General features: G+C 55.8%; 1 protein-coding gene across 2 annotated transcripts in view; it reads right to left on the reverse strand.

The window, feature by feature from the left end:
- Positions 1 to 18,945, reverse strand: part of GPLD1 (glycosylphosphatidylinositol specific phospholipase D1) — a 513,772-nt gene that overhangs the window by 302,299 nt on the left and 192,528 nt on the right. The window lies entirely within an intron of this gene.

An 18,945-nucleotide genomic window follows, 5' to 3' on the forward strand; every position in this document is an offset into this window, starting at 1 on the left:
ATATCACAACACTTCCATACCTTTACTTCATGCACTATTACCTAACAAACAAAACACAACATATAATGAAATGCTAGGAAAACTAAAACAAGAATCAAATGATTTTTACCCTCAAAAAAATATCATAGACTTTGAGCAAGCCATGATAAATTCCATTCTAAAACTGTACCCCCATACAGCTATCCAAGGATGTTACTTCCATCTAAACCAATGTATATGGAGACATTTACAAAAATCTTCACTTGGGTGCCGATCACGATCCGGCAAAAAATTCCCCCGTGCGACTCGTATCGGGTCTTTTTACCGTACGAATCGTACAAGTGCCGTACGAACTGGCAATCACGATTCGCATGGTAAAAAGTCCATACGAACCGCACTGGGAATCATTCCCCACACGTCCTCGGGTCGGAAAATGTGTCCGACACGTCCTCGGACGATTTACCTTACAAACGTGAAAATCCAAGTCCGACCGAGGAATCACGATCCATCCCGTGCGTCCGAGCGTACAACCGTATGGAAAAAACACCGTCCGCACCGAACACCTATAGCAACCATGGAGACATGTGCCCGCATACGCGCCCAACACTCCCCCCAGCCCCCGTACGTCCGACACGTACCCCCCGTATATGTATACCCCCACCCGTCTAGGTACACCCCAGTACGTTCCAGTCGTACCCCCACCCCAGTACGTGTCGTACCACCGTCAATGTACACCCCCCACCCCTGTACGTGTCGTACCACCGTCTATGTACACCCCAGTACGTTCCAGTCGCACCCCCACCCCAGTACGTGTCGTACCCCCTGTGTACCTACACCCCAGTACGTTCGAGCCCCACCCCCACCCCAGTACGTGTCATAGCCCCGTCTACCTACACCCCAGTACGTTCCAGTCGTACCCCCACCCCAGTACGTGTCGTACCCCCCGTGTACCTACACCCCAGTACGTTCAAGCCACACCCCCACCCCAGTACGTGTCATAGCCCCGTCTACCCACACCCCAGTACGTTCCAGTCGTACCCCCACCCCAGTACGTGTCGTACCACCGTCAATGTACACCCCCCACCCCTGTACGTGTCGTACCACCGTCAATGTACACCCCCCCACCCCTGTACGTGTCGTACCACCGTCTATGTACACCCCAGTACGTTCCAGTCGTACCCCCACCCCAGTACGTGTCGTACCCCCCGTGTACCTACACCCCAGTACGTTCGAGCCCCACCCCCACCCCAGTACGTGTCATTGCCCCGTCTACCTACACCCCAGTACGTTCCAGTCGTACCCCCACCCCAGTACGTGTCGTACCCCCCGTGTACCTACACCCCAGTACGTTCGAGCCACACCCCCACCCCAGTACGTGTCATAGCCCCGTCTACCCACACCCCAGTACGTTCCAGTCGTACCCCCACCCCAGTACGTGTCATGCCCCCCGTGTACCTACACCCCAGTACGTTCCAGTCGTACCCCCACCCCAGTACGTGTCATACCCCCCGTGTACCTACACCCCAGTACGTTCGAGTCCTACCCCCACCCCTGTACGTGTCGTACCACCGTCAATGTACACCCCCCACCCCTGTACGTGTCGTACCACCGTCTATGTACACCCCAGTACGTTCCAGTCGTACCCCCACCCCAGTACGTGTCGTACCCCCCGTGTACCTACACCCCAGTACGTTCGAGCCCCACCCCCACACCAGTACGTGTCATACCCCCGTGTACCTACACCCCAGTACGTTCCAGTCGTACCCCCACCCCAGTACGTGTCGTACCACCGTCAATGTACACCCCCCCACCCCTGTACGTGTCGTACCACCGTCAATGTACACCCCCCCACCCCTGTACGTGTCGTACCACCGTCTATGTACACCCCAGTACGTTCCAGTCATACCCCCACCCCAGTACGTGTCGTACCCCCGTGTACCTACACCCCAGTACGTTCGAGCCCCACCCCCACCCCAGTACGTGTCATAGCCCCGTCTACCTACACCCCAGTACATTCCAGTCATACCCCCACCCCAGTACGTGTCGTACCCCCCGTGTACCTACACCCCAGTACGTTCGAGCCACACCCCCACCCCAGTACGTGTCATAGCCCCGTCTACCCACACCCCAGTACGTTCCAGTCGTACCCCCACCCCAGTACGTGTCATGCCCCCCGTGTACCTACACCCCAGTACGTTCCAGTCGTACCCCCACCCCAGTACGTGTCATACCCCCCGTGTACCTACACCCCAGTACGTTCGAGTCCTACCCCCACCCCTGTACGTGTCGTACCACCGTCAATGTACACCCCCCCACCCCTGTACGTGTCGTACCACCGTCTATGTACACCCCAGTACGTTCCAGTCGTACCCCCACCCCAGTACGTGTCGTACCCCCTGTGTACCTACACCCCAGTACGTTCGAGCCCCACCCCCACCCCAGTACGTGTCATACCCCCGTGTACCTACACCCCAGTACGTTCCAGTCATACCCCCACCCCAGTACGTGTCGTACCACCGTCAATGTACACCCCCCCACCCCTGTACGTGTCGTACCACCGTCTATGTACACCCCAGTACGTTCCAGTCGTACCCCCACCCCAGTACGTGTCATACCCCCACCCCAGTACGTGTCGTACCCCCCCCACCCCAGTACGTGTCATAGCCCCATCTACCTACACCCCAGTACGTTCCAGTCGTACCCCCACCCCAGTACGTGTCGTACCCCCCGTGTACCTACACCCCAGTACGTTCGAGCCACACCCCCACCCCAGTACGTGTCATAGCCCCGTCTACCCACACCCCAGTACGTTCCAGTCGTACCCCCACCCCAGTACGTGTCATACCCCCCGTGTACCTACACCCCAGTACGTTCCAGTCGTACCCCCACCCCAGTACGTGTCATACCCCCGTGTACCTACACCCCAGTACGTTCGAGTCCTACCCCCACCCCTGTACGTGTCGTACCACCGTCAATGTACACCCCCCCACCCCTGTACGTGTCGTACCACCGTCTATGTACACCCCAGTACGTTCCAGTCGTACCCCCACCCCAGTACGTGTCGTACCCCCCGTGTACCTACACCCCAGTACGTTCGAGCCCCACCCCCACCCCAGTACGTGTCATACCCCCGTGTACCTACACCCCAGTACGTTCCAGTCGTACCCCCACCCCAGTACGTGTCGTACCACCGTCAATGTACACCCCCTCACCCCTGTACGTGTCGTACCACCGTCAATGTACACCCCCCCACCCCTGTACGTGTCGTACCACCGTCTATGTACACCCCAGTACGTTCCAGTCGTACCCCCACCCCAGTGCGTGTCGTACCACCGTGAACCTACACCCCAGTACGTTCGAGCCCCACCCCCACCCCAGTACGTGTCATACCCCCCGTGTACCTACACCCCAGTACGTTCCAGTCGTACCCCCACCCCAGTACGTGTCGTACCACCGTCAATGTACACCCCCCCACCCCTGTACGTGTCGTACCACCGTCAATGTACACCCCCCCACCCCTGTACGTGTCGTACCACCGTCTATGTACACCCCAGTACGTTCCAGTCGTACCCCCACCCCAGTACGTGTCGTACCACCGTGAACCTACACCCCAGTACGTTCGAGCCCCACCCCCACCCCAGTACGTGTCATACCCCCCGTGTACCTACACCCCAGTACGTTCCAGTCGTACCCCCACCCCAGTACGTGTCGTACCAACGTCAATGTACACCCCCCCACCCCTGTACGTGTCGTACCACCGTCCATGTACACCCCAGTAGTTCCTGGCGCACCCCCAACACAACCTCCTAAGTACGGAGCGCACCCCATGCCCCAACATCACAACCGCATGTACGAGTCGTACAAAGCCACACACAAGGACATAATCGTACAACCAAATGGCCCATGTACACACCGTACACACGCTCAAAACGCACGTACACAACCAGGACAAAACAAAACAACACAAGAATACACCATTCGAAAGGCACAAAGCCACTAAACATGGCCAACAACCACTAAAATAACACAATCACTGACCTGCAACTGCCAAAAACAAACAGAGGCCCAATACACCACCACTCCTTATAACACACCCACCCAAAATTCAAACACTGCCACACCCACCCATGGCCAATAAAAAGGGCCCACACACACAAACCATGAGCCTTTGCAAGACTCACTGCTGCCAGACACCACAGAACCAGACTACAAGCTACACCACACCTTACACTTGCACACCTTCACACGACCACCCTCACAAACACCCTCTCATCACATTCACACACACACACAACCATCCACACCCCCCCCAACATCCACACCCCCCCCACACCCACACCATCCCCACCCACACCCCTCACCATGCCCACTACCAAGAATCCAAAGTTCAGTCACCGAGAGTTGGAGGTCCTTGTTGATCAAATCCTCAGAGTCGAGCCACAGATCTTTGGAACATTGGTCAGAAGCACCAGCCAGGCAGCCAAAACAGCCATGTGGCAGACCATTGTCGATGCTGTGAATGCCATTGCGGACACCAGGAGGACCAAGCAGGATTGCCAGAACAGGTGGTAAGATCTGCGGAGGAGGGTCAGAGCCAAGAGGCAGGAGGAACACGACCAGGCCAACGCCACCGGAGGAGGGCCCTCCCGCAGAGCCGTACAGTACCATCCCTGGGAGGAGAGGGTGATGGCCATACTGCCGGTGGAGGCAGTTGAAGGAGTAGAAGGACTCCGAGACCCGGGTGAGTACACAAACAACGCACCTCACATGGGGGGAACTGCAACCACAACCAAAATTACTAACAGGCACGCAACCACCACAAGCCATCGCATGACTCAACCACACTCCATGAGCAGGCACATGCCACTGCTGCCACCATGCCCCATGCACCCAGCTGGACAATGTCAAGTCACAGGCCACAGAAGACAACAACACATGACACGGTAACCCGGATGGCGGGAGGCTGGGCACCAAAAATCACATAGTGCGACTCCAAAGCAGACAACAATGCCCTCTGCCCATATGGCCTAGGTCACAGCCAGACAAACAGTGTGTCCCAACACAGGAATGACTTGCCAGCAAATGGCGGACGCCTTGCATCAACACATGGGGGTGAAGGCACTGTTTTGCACATGACAGCAGCTAATGAACAGCCAACATTGTGAAAGAGTGGCAGCACACACCACCACAGCAGCAGCGCACAGACACACAGCAGACAAAATGGGTGCCTGGAGATCAGAAACAAACTCACATCAACAGGCCAAGGGCCACTCAAAGATCTGCTAACAGTGTGTGCCCAGGAAGCTGGGCCAAGGTGACAGAGGGTGACACACGGAGGGAGGGAGAGGGGGACACAGAGGGAGGGAGAGGGGGACTGAGAGGGAGGGAGACGGACAGAGGGAGGAGGCTGACACACGGAGGGAGGTAGGAGGCTGACACACAGAGGGAGGGAGAGGGGGACAGAGAGGGAGGGAGAGGGGGACAGAGAGGGAGGGAGACACAGGAAGACGGACAGAGGGAGGAGGCTGACACACAGAGGGAGGGAGAGGGGGACAGAGAGGGAGGGAGAGGGGGACAGAGAGGGAGGGAGACACAGGAAGACGGACAGAGGGAGGAGGCTGACACACAGAGGGAGGGAGAGGGGGACAGAGAGGGAGGGAGAGGGGGACAGAGAAGGAGGGAGACACAGGGAGAGCAAATCAGTCCTTTGGTGTGTGGGAATGTCTGCTCGTCAGCAGGTGGACTGCGTGCATGTAGACAAGGGTGGCCAGTGCCAGAACCCCCCCTCTTCATCATGGCAAAACGCAGGGCCATGTCACAACCTGTACACGAGCACAAGGACAGCTACCTGCATCATATAAGTGTGTGGATCCACTCCATGTGCACATGTACAGTGCTACAAGGAAGGCGCAAATGCATGGCTCGCCACACCAGCACACTCCACTGCTGACTGCAGTCACACTTGACGCAGCAAGTAAGACTGTGCCACACATAGTTAAAGGGGCCAAATTGGTGCCCAAGGGACACACCCATGCACAAGTGCACTGTGAGTGGAATGCAAGACAGATCCTAATTCCAAGAGGAAATGTGCCAACTTTGAAACGGATGAAACATGGATGTTGCATGGACCAAAATTAACATTGTCTCTCTCACACACAGGTCAACGTCGTGCTGCACCCCCCAACACTGGGGGGGGAACACTCACAGGACCCGGATCTGCAGGAGACCGATCCCACCGGCAGCGACCACTCTCACCACTCTGCGGACGACCCCGACCGACCTGGCCCCTCTGGTGTCCAACCACCTGCAGCACCTGCGTCAGGTACAACCGTGCCAACCACCACCCCCACTCCTGCCACATCCCAGGAGACACCCAGGATCCCTGCCCCAACACCACAATGCAGCCAGGCTCGCCAGGAGGGACACGGTGTCCCGGGCACCCAGGAGGAGGCAGGCGACAACGCCAATGCCACCCCTCAGGGGTCCCGGAGACCCGATGTGCCCACAAGTGCAGGCCAGACGCAAGTGGGCAGGGGTGGTGGGAGTGGAGGACGGCGGAGGCGCGAGCCTGACCAGTTGGCTGGGGATCCGGTATTTTCCCATGTCCGTAACATCCTGGACTCATACCGGCAGGACACCACGGGCATGGCCCAGGTTGTGTCCGTCCTCGAGGGGATCAAGGTCCAGCAGGCCCAGCAACATGCGGAGCTAATAGCCTGTCTACTGGTACACCAACGGAGGATGGAGGACAGACAGGCTGAGCAAGTGACGGCGTTCCAGGGGATTCACGCTACACTCCGTCGGATGGCCGACACCATGGCCGACCCTCCCTGTGCCAGAAGGCGGAGAACATCACCACCCACAGGGAGGGATCAGGAGGAGGAGGAGGAAACATCCGACGGAGCATCCCAGACGTCGTCACGGCCTGCTGCTGAGGTTCCCCGCAGGAAGCCGGGTCGTCCACGGAAAGGACCGTGAGGGTGGCTGCTACATCACCATCTCCCAGGACACCTGGCCTGGCACCTAGCCCACTCGAGCAACAGCATCACAGCATCAAGAGACATTCTCTGCCACATGGCCCTGCTGGTCACTGGCTGACCAATGTTGACAAAGACTGTGGCATGGACTCTGAGGATTTCCAATGGCAAGGACACCAACTCCCCTACTGAACTTTGGATTCCCTAATCCCGGAAAGCCCCTCACTTTGTCCCCCCCCCCCCCAATAATAAATCACACTATTAAGAGTAGATGCCTGCTGGTAGCATTATTACCTAACATGTGTCTTGTACAGTCTAAACATGCCTGAGTCATCTGTTGACTTCAACCATCCACACCCTGGGGCCTGAGTCTGGCACAGGACACATGGGTCACAGTTTATTAGGCAAGACAGACATGGAGCACCATACACACCCGTGATGGGCAGAACCAGCTGAGGGGGTGGCCGAACAACCGTGCTGACAGACACATTGAGTACAGCAACAGTCATGCGCAGAGGTCAGGGATCCTGGCCAGTGTCCTGGGGGGCACCCAGGTATGTGTAGACAGGTGGCAGAACCATGTCCTGCAAGCGTGAGTCCGGTGGATGCAGAGAATGGGGTCATGGACAACGTTGGATGCATGGGGATGGCACATGTCACAATACCCACACAGTCATGGACATCATGCCCAATACACAGTCTCAGCACACACACACAGCTTGCATCTTGCCACTCGACACATTGACACATAGCCACAATCAGGGAATACTATGCCAGACATGCAGGATGCACCGTGCCAACACACCAGCATTGACTGAGAAGAGGCACCTTGGAGGCATAGGGACACCTTTATTAGTCATGTTTTTGGGATTGCAGAGGCAACTTGAAGTACACATGAACACATCATGTGGAGTAACATGTGGGTCCAACACTGGCACCCCCCTTCTGCAGCACAAATGCGTGATAGCCATGGAACTGGCACACAAGTGTCGGCTAACAGCTAAATACCCACAGCTGCACACGGAGAGCCTGACATACACCATAGATCCGCTGATGTGGAAGTCCCACGCCATGTCAAGACAATGTTAACCGTATGTGTCCGAGGGCAGTGTCACACACATTGATGCCATCATCACAATCCACTATCCCATCACTGATGACTGACAACCAGGCAGCCCATCTATTCAGGTGTACCCAGCTGCATGTCGTGTCCCATGGGGATGCCACATGTCTGCAGAGGAACCAAACCCCGACCGGGGCAGTGTGCACACATCGTGAACAACTGCCACACCCAATACACCCCAGATGCATCCCTTACCCCATGGAGACTTCCAAACGTGTCCGTGCCTGTAACGCTGAGTCAGCCCACGATGTCATGTCCATGAGGAATAGCAGTGCCACAACAATGCAACCAGCAAACGGCATGCGCAGGTACCTGGGGAAGAGAGACACACGAGAAGTCAGCCACAAAAAGCACAGCCACTTGCATGTGCATTTACTCGACACATGTATGGATGACAACATGCTAGGTCACAATTATGACTGGGGAAATACTACCATCACTGCCACCATCACTCCAGTGACACACCCACACACACCTCTGACCCACGTGCCATACATGCAGGTGGAGACACACATCACAACGCATGCCACACGGGGACCAATGCGTGCACACTCAGACACTGGTACTCACCACTAAGCAAAGAAGTCGCGTATGAGCCGAGTCCGGATGTCCTCTTGCGGCTCCACATCCTCCACATCACTAGCCCCATTGCCAAGCCCTTCGTCCTCCACGGGTGGATGGTCCTCGTCATGTTGATTCAGGATGAGTGGCACATCTCTTTCAACTGCCATGTTGTGCAGCATGCAGCAGACCATGAAGATCTTGCAGACCTTCGCCGGGGCATAAGGGAGTGCACCGCTGGTCTTGTGGAGGCACCGGAATCGGCTCTTCAGCATGCCAAACGTCCTCTCTATCACTCGCCTTGTCCGGCCATGGGCGGTGTTATAGCGGAGCTGGGCCGGCGTGATGGGGTTGCGGAGAGGTGTCAGCAGCCAAGGCATGTTGGGATAGCCAGCGTCCCCTACATGGGAAGCACATGGACATCGTTAGAACTGGTGAAGCGGTCGTGCTGGTCGGCTATACAGAATACAGGACAGACAGACTGTACCCACCAACAACACATGCCCGTTCGTTGCGCAGCTGCATCATCATATCAGGCATCCCGCTACGCCTCATGATGTAGGCATCGTGTGCTGATCCTGGGAAACGAGCACAGACATGTGAAATCACCATATTGGACAGACACACCACAAGGGCATTGATGGAGTGGTAGTGCTTCCGATTGCGGTACGCCACCTCCCGTGCGTGTGGTGGTACCAAACCTACATGTGTCCCATCTATGGACCCAATGACATGGGGCATCCCTCCCAGGGCATAGAATCCACGCTTGACCTCAGTCATCTGTTCAGGGGTTGGGAACTTGATGAAGTCATCCAGGTGAATCAACATGGCCTCCAAGAAATCATGCAGCACACCGCTGAACATGCTCTGGGACATGCCACCAACATGAGCTATGGTATTTTGGAAGGTACCCGTGGCAAGAAAATGTAGGGCAGCCATTACCTTCAGCTGGGGTGTCAGTGCCGTAGGATACCTGTGCTGCGGTTGCAGGTGTGGTGCCAGTCTCGCCGTCAGCTCCAGAATCAACGGTTGGGTGAAGCGGTAGAGCCGGATCCTGTCATTCTCCTGCATGGTGGCCAAGTCTGGAATTCTTCGGGCAAGAGGCGGCGCTCTGCAGTAATTTGGAAGTGACAAGGAAGAGTGAGTGCACTATGAGAACAACTCATGTCTACTGAGCACATGTAAATCTGGCAACACACACATGCTACATAGGGAGTCAGGTATGTGCTACATGCCCAGGACACGTATGGATGCAAGGTGACACTCCTTCCAAGACCCAGCTACACACGGTGATTGAGAACCTCCCCATGCCACGCCATGGAAATAGCTGTGTCCCAGTGCAAGTGCACAGCCCGACGCAAGACAGGAGTGACATACACCCACACATCAGCAGAAGTGGGATGCCGATTGCAGAGACTGGTAGCGGAACACTGGAGCCACAGGTCACATGACATTACACTAGTCCAGCCCACACACCTTGCCATGAAGGTGCACATGTCATGACTCACCACACATTCCTTGTGAGGATGCTGACATGGCCTTGTCACGCTACTCCGTGTCCCATGCATACATGTGCACCTCACATCCGATAACACATGTGTCATGGTGTGTGGAACAGTGTGCAATGACAATCTACACACAGCCACATGTTGGTTGCTGCAACGGCTGCAGCTTTTGAGGGTGCTACAACATCAACCTGATGTAAATCCCGGACACATATATGACATAGTCACATTGTGCACTGTGGGTAGTGACAAGTCATGTGTCATGCCCCCTGTACCGGGCATCATGGGACACTTCCGTGTGTTGGTGTCCGTGCCATGCCAGTGACGCTCACCCCAAGTGCGCAGTCCCACATGCACACATGTCAAAGGAGTCAAGGGCATGCCTGGCACACATTGCACCCTCACACAGTACACCTGTACACATCTCATCATACATCTGGTGCCTTCTCCACTCAGGAGGCATGTTCCACATCACAGCCTGTGACACCTGTGCCCCACACATGTAGTAATGCACAGACGATGCCTTGATGTCCATTCCTGGACAAGTATGTCCATCCATGGACAAGTATGTCCGCCCTATTCCTACCTGTGTGTCGCCTATCACCACAGTGATGTGTAAAAACCGCCGTACTGCTGCTGAGAGGGCCTGTGTATGTTCCCAAATCACTGTGGGAGTGCTGCCGTATGTGTACCCATCGTGATGGCGAGCGTACAGGCATTTGTACGGTCCGTAGCATTACGAGTACGCATACGCGTGCAGACCCATAGTGATAGGGCCGTACACACGCATGTACGCTCACCATCACTATGGGTCTGCACGCGTATGCGTACCCGTAGTGGTACGGACCGTACACTCGCATGTACGCTCACTATCACTACGAGTACGCATACGCGTGCAGACCCATAGTGATAGTGAGCGTAGATGCGTGTGTACGGTCCGTACCACTACGGGTACGCATACGCGTGCAGACCCATAGTGATAGGGCCGTACACACGCATGTACGCTCACTATCACTATGGGTCTGCAAGCGTATGCGTACCCGTAGTGGTACGGACCGTACACACGCATCTACGCTCACTATCACTATGGGTCTGCACGCGTATGCGTACTCGTAGTGATAGTGAGCGTACATGCGAGTGTACGGCCCGTACCACTACGAGTACGCATACGCGTGCAGACCCATAGTGATAGTGAACGTAGGCATGCATGTACGGGCCATTGCCATGCATTTGGGGTGCCCTAGGGGCCCGAAACGCACCGTACCTGTGTGTGATGCTCCAAATTACATAGGGGACAAGTATTAAGGCCTACATGCATGCTGGTTGTCATGGAGACCAAGTTCAAATTTCGAAATTGTTCTGGAAGGTGCACAGCAGAAGTCAGTTGGAATTCTTCTACTTTGTTGCAATGTGTTTGTGGGGCTGACATCATGCAGGAGAATGAAACCGATAGAGAACCCACAGACTGCTAGGTTTGAAGGGATTGGTGGAAACATAGGATGCAAATGTGAGTGACCAATCACTCTGTACTCCTGTGCATGAGACTGGGCAGAAGGGCACATATAAGGCAGCCAGGTCCCATGAGGGAGCACTTGCCTGCACATCTTTGCATTCGTCGACCCAGCTGCTGCTACTGATTCCCTGGAACCATGTCAAGGGCTGTGGAGAGGACACAGCCATTCACCCTGGAGGAGAACATGGCTCTGCTGGATGTGATCCTCCCACAGTACTCCATGCTGTATGGGCGACCAGGGTATCAGGTGAGTGCATAGGCCACTGCCACAGACTGTCCCTATGTTGTGACTGTGACTTCTGCCATTGTGTCCAGGTGTAACACACATGCCATGTACTGTCGGGGGGGTCCCAGGGGGGGGTGCCTGATGTCTCCCAGCAGTGCCCTGAGACAGGAGGGGTGGGGGCCTATCACTCACAGCAGTGCCCTGAGACAGGAGGGGTGTGTGCAGAGTCCTCCCAGCAGTGCCCTGAGACAGGAGGGGTGGGGGCCTATCACTCACAGCAGTGCCCTGAGACAGGAGGGGTGGGGGCCTATCACTCACAGCAGTGCCCTGAGACAGGAGGGGTGGGTGTGATGCACAGTGTGAGCCTTGATCATTGATTGTGACATTGCCATCATTCCACCTGTGTACCCACTGTGGCAGGTACTGCTTTTTCCCTCACCAGGGGATGATGTCCCTATGACAAAGGTGCAATGCGTTGGCTGCATGACATGCCTTGTTGTAACCAGCTAATTTGTACCCATATGTCTCTCTGTGACATGTGGCTGGTGTATTGATGTGGTGTCACTTGTTCCTCCTCACAGGTAGGCGCCACTGCCAAGGAGCAGATCTGGCTGACCGCCGTCAGTGCCGTGAGGGGTGTGGATGGTCGGAGGCGGAGCCTGCCCCAGGTGAGGAAACGCTGGCAGGATATCCGGTGCTGGACGCGGAGGATTGCACGGCTCCTGCTGGGGGACTCACCTGAGAGCCACAAGAACCGCGGCCGCCGCCGTCTGAGCTACCTCCACAGGCGTGTGCTGCCGGTGGTCTTTCCAGACCTGGAGAGGCGCTTACAGGCGATGCAGCAGCCGGAAGGGGGTAGGTACATGTGTGTTTGTTGTGTGTCACTGGAATTTGTAAGGGCACAGTAGCATGAATTCACTGGCAGGGTTTAAAGGTGCTGTGCAGATCCTGTTTGCCCCAGTATAGCGCTGTGCCCCTGCCACCCTTCCCCTCCTTGCAATGTGTTCCCTGGTCTGTGTGTAGTCACTCCTTCACAAGGTAATGTAGGCTGGCGCTTTGTCCACGAGAACAATGACTGTAGCATCATGTGTGGGGGTGGTGTGTAACAGGTTGTGGGACCTTGCCTGTGCACTGTCAAGTTCACTGCATGTGGGTTCCATGTCAGTTGGCACTGATGCTGACTCCAGACATGGGAGTTGGTCTCTCATGTGTCATGCCTTACAGCGCGCATGTCCTATGTAGTGGCCTGTGACATGATGTGCATGAGTGTGCGATACACATAGTGCAGGGATGGTGACGTGTGTTGCAGTCATTACCATTCAGTAGCATGTAGTTGCGTGCCCACTACTGTCCCCTGGGGCACCTTTTCCTCAGTGGTGTATGTGTCATCATAAACGTGGCCAATCTCAGTGTCTACAGTGTAGGTTGTGCTCTGTGCCATTGTCCCCTGTCACCATGTATATAGACGTGCTATTTTGTACAGGTGTCCACTGTGCAGCCTGACCTGATTGTCCTTCTTCATACTCACAGTTGCCAGTGCCTGTGTGTCTTGTTATACTCATCTGAGGATGGGCACTGGTACCTCATTATTTGTACAGGCGCACCTTGGCTGTTTGGCGTCCAATCTTGCTTTTTGCCTGCCCCTGTGTGTATCACCCAGACTATGAGATGTTGGTGCCACCTGTGTCTCAACAATTTGCCTCGTGTAGGGTCTTGTTGGGGCGGGCAATGCCTATGTGTCAAATCCTGATTTCCACTTGCTGGGTCTGGGCAGTGTGTGATGTGTCTGGACACACACGCAATGTGCAGTGACCGAGTCATGTTGGGCATGTTTTCAGCATTACCTATGCAGCATGTGTCTCAAGTTCATGGATATGGTCCCTGGTCATCGGTATTTTCGCCAACGCTGTGTGGTGCAGATGCAGTGCTGGATTGTCCCCAGGGCCTGGGTGCTATGTCAGACTCCGTTTCCTGTGTTTAGCTATTGTCTCATGCTCTCCATGGTATTTCAGTGGCATGGTGGCTCAACCAACTGTGTGTTTCATGCCCTACATCGGTACCCTGTTCAGTAGATGTTAGGGATCTTCCTTTTCAGGCTATGCAATGTTACCTATGTAGATTGGACTCATGTGACAGATGTGTACAGGTGTCTGATTAATTTCTGTCTCTCCACCCTGCCCACAGCATCGTCGGGGGACACAGAGGGAGACATGGACACAGACCAGGCGGAGGGACCGAGCACCAGTGCCAGCCGTGACATCGTGTCTGGCACATCGAGTGGGACAGAGGCGGAGGAGAGTGTGGCCGAGGACCTGTCGACTGGCACATCAGACTACGAAGCTGACAGGTCCGAGGAGGATGTCTCCGAGTGGGCGGAGGCTGCACCAGCAGCTGACAGCGGAACAACACCTCGCACCGCCCCCTCAGTTTCCATCAGCCGCCTCCCACTTGCTCGTGTCCCTTCCCAGCGTGCCCGGTCACAGCATGGCTCCTTCCTGCCAGGCACCGCACCCCCTGCCCCTGTCTCCACTGCTGCCGCCAATGCAGAGTCTGTGGACATCCAGCGGCAACTGCAGGTTGGTCAGGCTGCGATCCTTAATGTCCTCCATGCTCACGGCAAAACCCTCACCAACATCGAGGCTTTCTTGGAGGGCATTCATTCATCGCAGGCTGACCAACGCAACTTGCTGAGGTCCATAGACTCCACACTGACTGCAGCAGTGGGTCTCCTGCAGCGCGACCTCCCCCCACCTACCCCTGCCCCATCCACACTTCCCACTCCCATGCCTGTCCCACGTACACCCAGACGTCGGCATGCACCCACATCAACGGACACGGGCACCACACCAGCAGGGAAGGTCCACCGCACTCCTCCTGACACGCACACACAGGGTGAGGTAGGCACACCCACTGGGTCGGGGGGCAAACGTGTGACACGCAGCCATAGTGGGAGTCCGCATTCCACCCAGTCCACTCCCTCCAAATCCCCTCCCCTCAGCTCTCCTGGCCACATCTCCCCCAAGGACTCCTTCATGGCCGCTCTGTCCCTGAGCCCCACAGTTACACCACCACGCAAGCGGTCAAGGAGGTCCCCGGTCAGGGTGGTTGAGTCTCCCCCCCTGTCTCCACCCTCCCCCGGTGGCGCTGCGACCCATCCCTCTGACCCCCCCCCTCCTTGGGGCCTGAGGTCCCTTCGGGTGCAGGGGACTCCCTGGAGGACCTTGCAAAGGTGTGTAGTGCCATCCTGGCCTCCGCCTTTGGCACTGACCCACCCGCTGTGGTGGAGTCCTCCATCCCTGCACCCACAACGCCGCCCCTTTTCCCTGATGTCCCTGCGGTGCCTGTTGCTTCCCCCCCCCATATGCCCTCACCAGTGTGGAAGACGATGCCATTTGACTGTGCAGGCAAGGTAGGGGACACGCATCCCACTGTGTCCCCCATCCAGCTGAGAATCATTGACTGCCCTATGGGCTTTGTGAAGATTGAACTGCCTGCGATCCACGGACATTGTGCTCATGCTGCGTCTGCGTCGTAACCTGTAGAGGAGGTGGACTGCTATGAGGGCAGGGATGACTTGTAGGTTCGGGTCCATGTCTGTCCGTCGCGTACTGGTAGTGACAAGTCATGTGTCATGCCCCCTGTACCGGGCATCATGGGACACTTCCGTGTGTTGGTGTCCGTGCCATGCCAGTGACGCTCACCCCAAGTGCGCAGTCCCACATGCACACATGTCAAAGGAGTCAAGGGCATGCCTGGCACACATTGCACCCTCACACAGTACACCTGTACACATCTCATCATACATCTGGTGCCTTCTCCACTCAGGAGGCATGTTCCACATCACAGCCTGTGACACCTGTGCCCCACACATGTAGTAATGCACAGACGATGCCTTGATGTCCATTCCTGGACAAGTATGTCCATCCATGGACAAGTATGTCTGCCCTATTCCTACCTGTGTGTCGCCTATCACCACAGTGATGTGTAAAAACCGCCGTACTGCTGCTGAGAGGGCCTGTGTATGTTCCCAAATCACTGTGGGAGTGCTGCCGTATGTGTACCCATCGTGATGGCGAGCGTACAGGCATTTGTACGGTCCGTAGCACTACGAGTACGCATACGCGTGCAGACCCATAGTGATAGGGCCGTACACACGCATGTACGCTCACCATCACTATGGGTCTGCACGCGTATGCGTACCCGTAGTGGTACGGACCGTACACTCGCATGTACGCTCACTATCACTACGAGTACGCATACGCGTGCAGACCCATAGTGATAGTGAGCGTAGATGCGTGTGTACGGTCCGTACCACTACGGGTACGCATACGCGTGCAGACCCATAGTGATAGGGCCGTACACACGCATGTACGCTCACTATCACTATGGGTCTGCACGCGTATGCGTACCCGTAGTGGTACGGACCGTACACACGCATCTACGCTCACTATCACTATGGGTCTGCACGCGTATGCGTACTCGTAGTGATAGTGAGCGTACATGCGAGTGTACGGCCCGTACCACTACGAGTACGCATACGCGTGCAGACCCATAGTGATAGTGAACGTAGGCATGCATGTACGGGCCGTTGCCATGCATTTGGGGTGCCCTAGGGCCCCGAAACGCACCGTACCTGTGTGTGATGCTCCAAATTACATAGGGGACAAGTATTAAGGCCTACATGCATGCTGGTTGTCATGGAGACCAAGTTCAAATTTCGAAATTGTTCTGGAAGGTGCACAGCAGAAGTCAGTTGGAATTCTTCTACTTTGTTGCAATGTGTTTGTGGGGCTGATATCATGCAGGAGAATGAAACCGATAGAGAACCCACAGACTGCTAGGTTTGAAGGGATTGGTGGAAACATAGGATGCAAATGTGAGTGACCAATCACTCTGTACTCCTGTGCATGAGACTGGGCAGAAGGGCACATATAAGGCAGCCAGGTCCCATGAGGGAGCACTTGCCTGCACATCTTTGCATTCGTCGACCCAGCTGCTGCTACTGATTCCCTGGAACCATGTAAAGGGCTGTGGAGAGGACACAGCCATTCACCCTGGAGGAGAACATGGCTCTGCTGGATGTGATCCTCCCACAGTACTCCATGCTGTATGGGCGACCAGGGTATCAGGTGAGTGCATAGGCCACTGCCACAGACTGTCCCTATGTTGTGACTGTGACTTCTGCCATTGTGTCCAGGTGTAACACACATGCCATGTACTGTCGGGGGGGTCCCGGGGGGGGGGTGCCTGATGTCTCCCAGCAGTGCCCTGAGACAGGAGGGGTGGGGGCCTATCACTCACAGCAGTGCCCTGAGACAGGAGGGGTGGGGGCCTATCACTCACAGCAGTGCCCTGAGACAGGAGGGGTGTGTGCAGAGTCCTCCCAGCAGTGCCCTGAGACAGGAGGGGTGGGGGCCTATCACTCACAGCAGTGCCCTGAGACAGGAGGGGTGGGGGCCTATCACTCACAGCAGTGCCCTGAGACAGGAGGGGTGGGTGTGATGCACAGTGTGAGCCTTGATCATTGATTGTGACATTGCCATCATTCCACCTGTGTACCCACTGTGGCACGTACTGCTTTTTCCCTCACCAGGGGATGATGTCCCTATGACAAAGGTGCAATGCGTTGGCTGCATGACATGCCTTGTTGTAACCAGCTAATTTGTACCCATATGTCTCTCTGTGACATGTGGCTGGTGTATTGATGTGGTGTCACTTGTTCCTCCTCACAGGTAGGCGCCACTGCCAAGGAGCAGATCTGGCTGACCGCCGTCAGTGCCGTGAGGGGTGTGGATGGTCGGAGGCGGAGCCTGCCCCAGGTGAGGAAACGCTGGCAGGATATCCGGTGCTGGACGCGGAGGATTGCACGGCTCCTGCTGGGGGACTCACCTGAGAGCCACAAGAACCGCGGCCGCCGCCGTCTGAGCCACCTCCACAGGCGTGTGCTGCCGGTGGTCTTTCCAGACCTGGAGAGGCGCTTACAGGCGATGCAGCAGCCGGAAGGGGGTAGGTACATGTGTGTTTGTTGTGTGTCACCGGCATTTGTAAGGGCACAGTAGCATGAATTCACTGGCAGGGTTTAAAGGTGCTGTGCAGATCCTGTTTGCCCCAGTATAGCGCTGTGCCCCTGCCACCCTTCCCCTCCTTGCAATGTGTTCCCTGGTCTGTGTGTAGTCACTCCTTCACAAGGTAATGTAGGCTGGCGCTTTGTCCACGAGAACAATGACTGTAGCATCATGTGTGGGGGTGGTGTGTAACAGGTTGTGGGACCTTGCCTGTGCACTGTCAAGTTCACTGCATGTGGGTTCCATGTCAGTTGGCACTGATGCTGACTCCAGACATGGGAGTTGGTCTCTCATGTGTCATGCCTTACAGCGCGCATGTCCTATGTAGTGGCCTGTGACATGATGTGCATGAGTGTGCGATACACATAGTGCAGGGATGGTGACGTGTGTTGCAGTCATTACCATTCAGTAGCATGTAGTTGCGTGCCCACTACTGTCCCCTGGGGCACCTTTTCCTCAGTGGTGTATGTGTCATCATAAACGTGGCCAATCTCAGTGTCTACAGCGTAGGTTGTGCTCTGTGCCATTGTCCCCTGTCACCATGTATATAGACGTGCTATTTTGTACAGGTGTCCACTGTGCAGCCTGACCTGATTGTCCTTCTTCATACTCACAGTTGCCAGTGCCTGTGTGTCTTGTTATACTCATCTGAGGATGGGCACTGGTACCTCATTATTTGTACAGGCGCACCTTGGCTGTTTGGCGTCCAATCTTGCTTTTTGCCTGCCCCTGTGTGTATCACCCAGACTATGAGATGTTGGTGCCACCTGTGTCTCAACAATTTGCCTCGTGTAGGGTCTTGTTGGGGCGGGCAATGCCTATGTGTCAAATCCTGATTTCCACTTGCTGGGTCTGGGCAGTGTGTGATGTGTCTGGACACACACGCAATGTGCAGTGACCGAGTCATGTTGGGCATGTTTTCAGCATTACCTATGCAGCATGTGTCTCAAGTTCATGGATATGGTCCCTGGTCATCGGTATTTTCGCCAACGCTGT

Source organism: Triturus cristatus, chromosome 5_1 (genome assembly GCF_964204655.1).
Source record: "Triturus cristatus chromosome 5_1, aTriCri1.1, whole genome shotgun sequence".
In the NCBI taxonomy this organism is placed as follows: domain Eukaryota; kingdom Metazoa; phylum Chordata; class Amphibia; order Caudata; family Salamandridae; genus Triturus; species Triturus cristatus.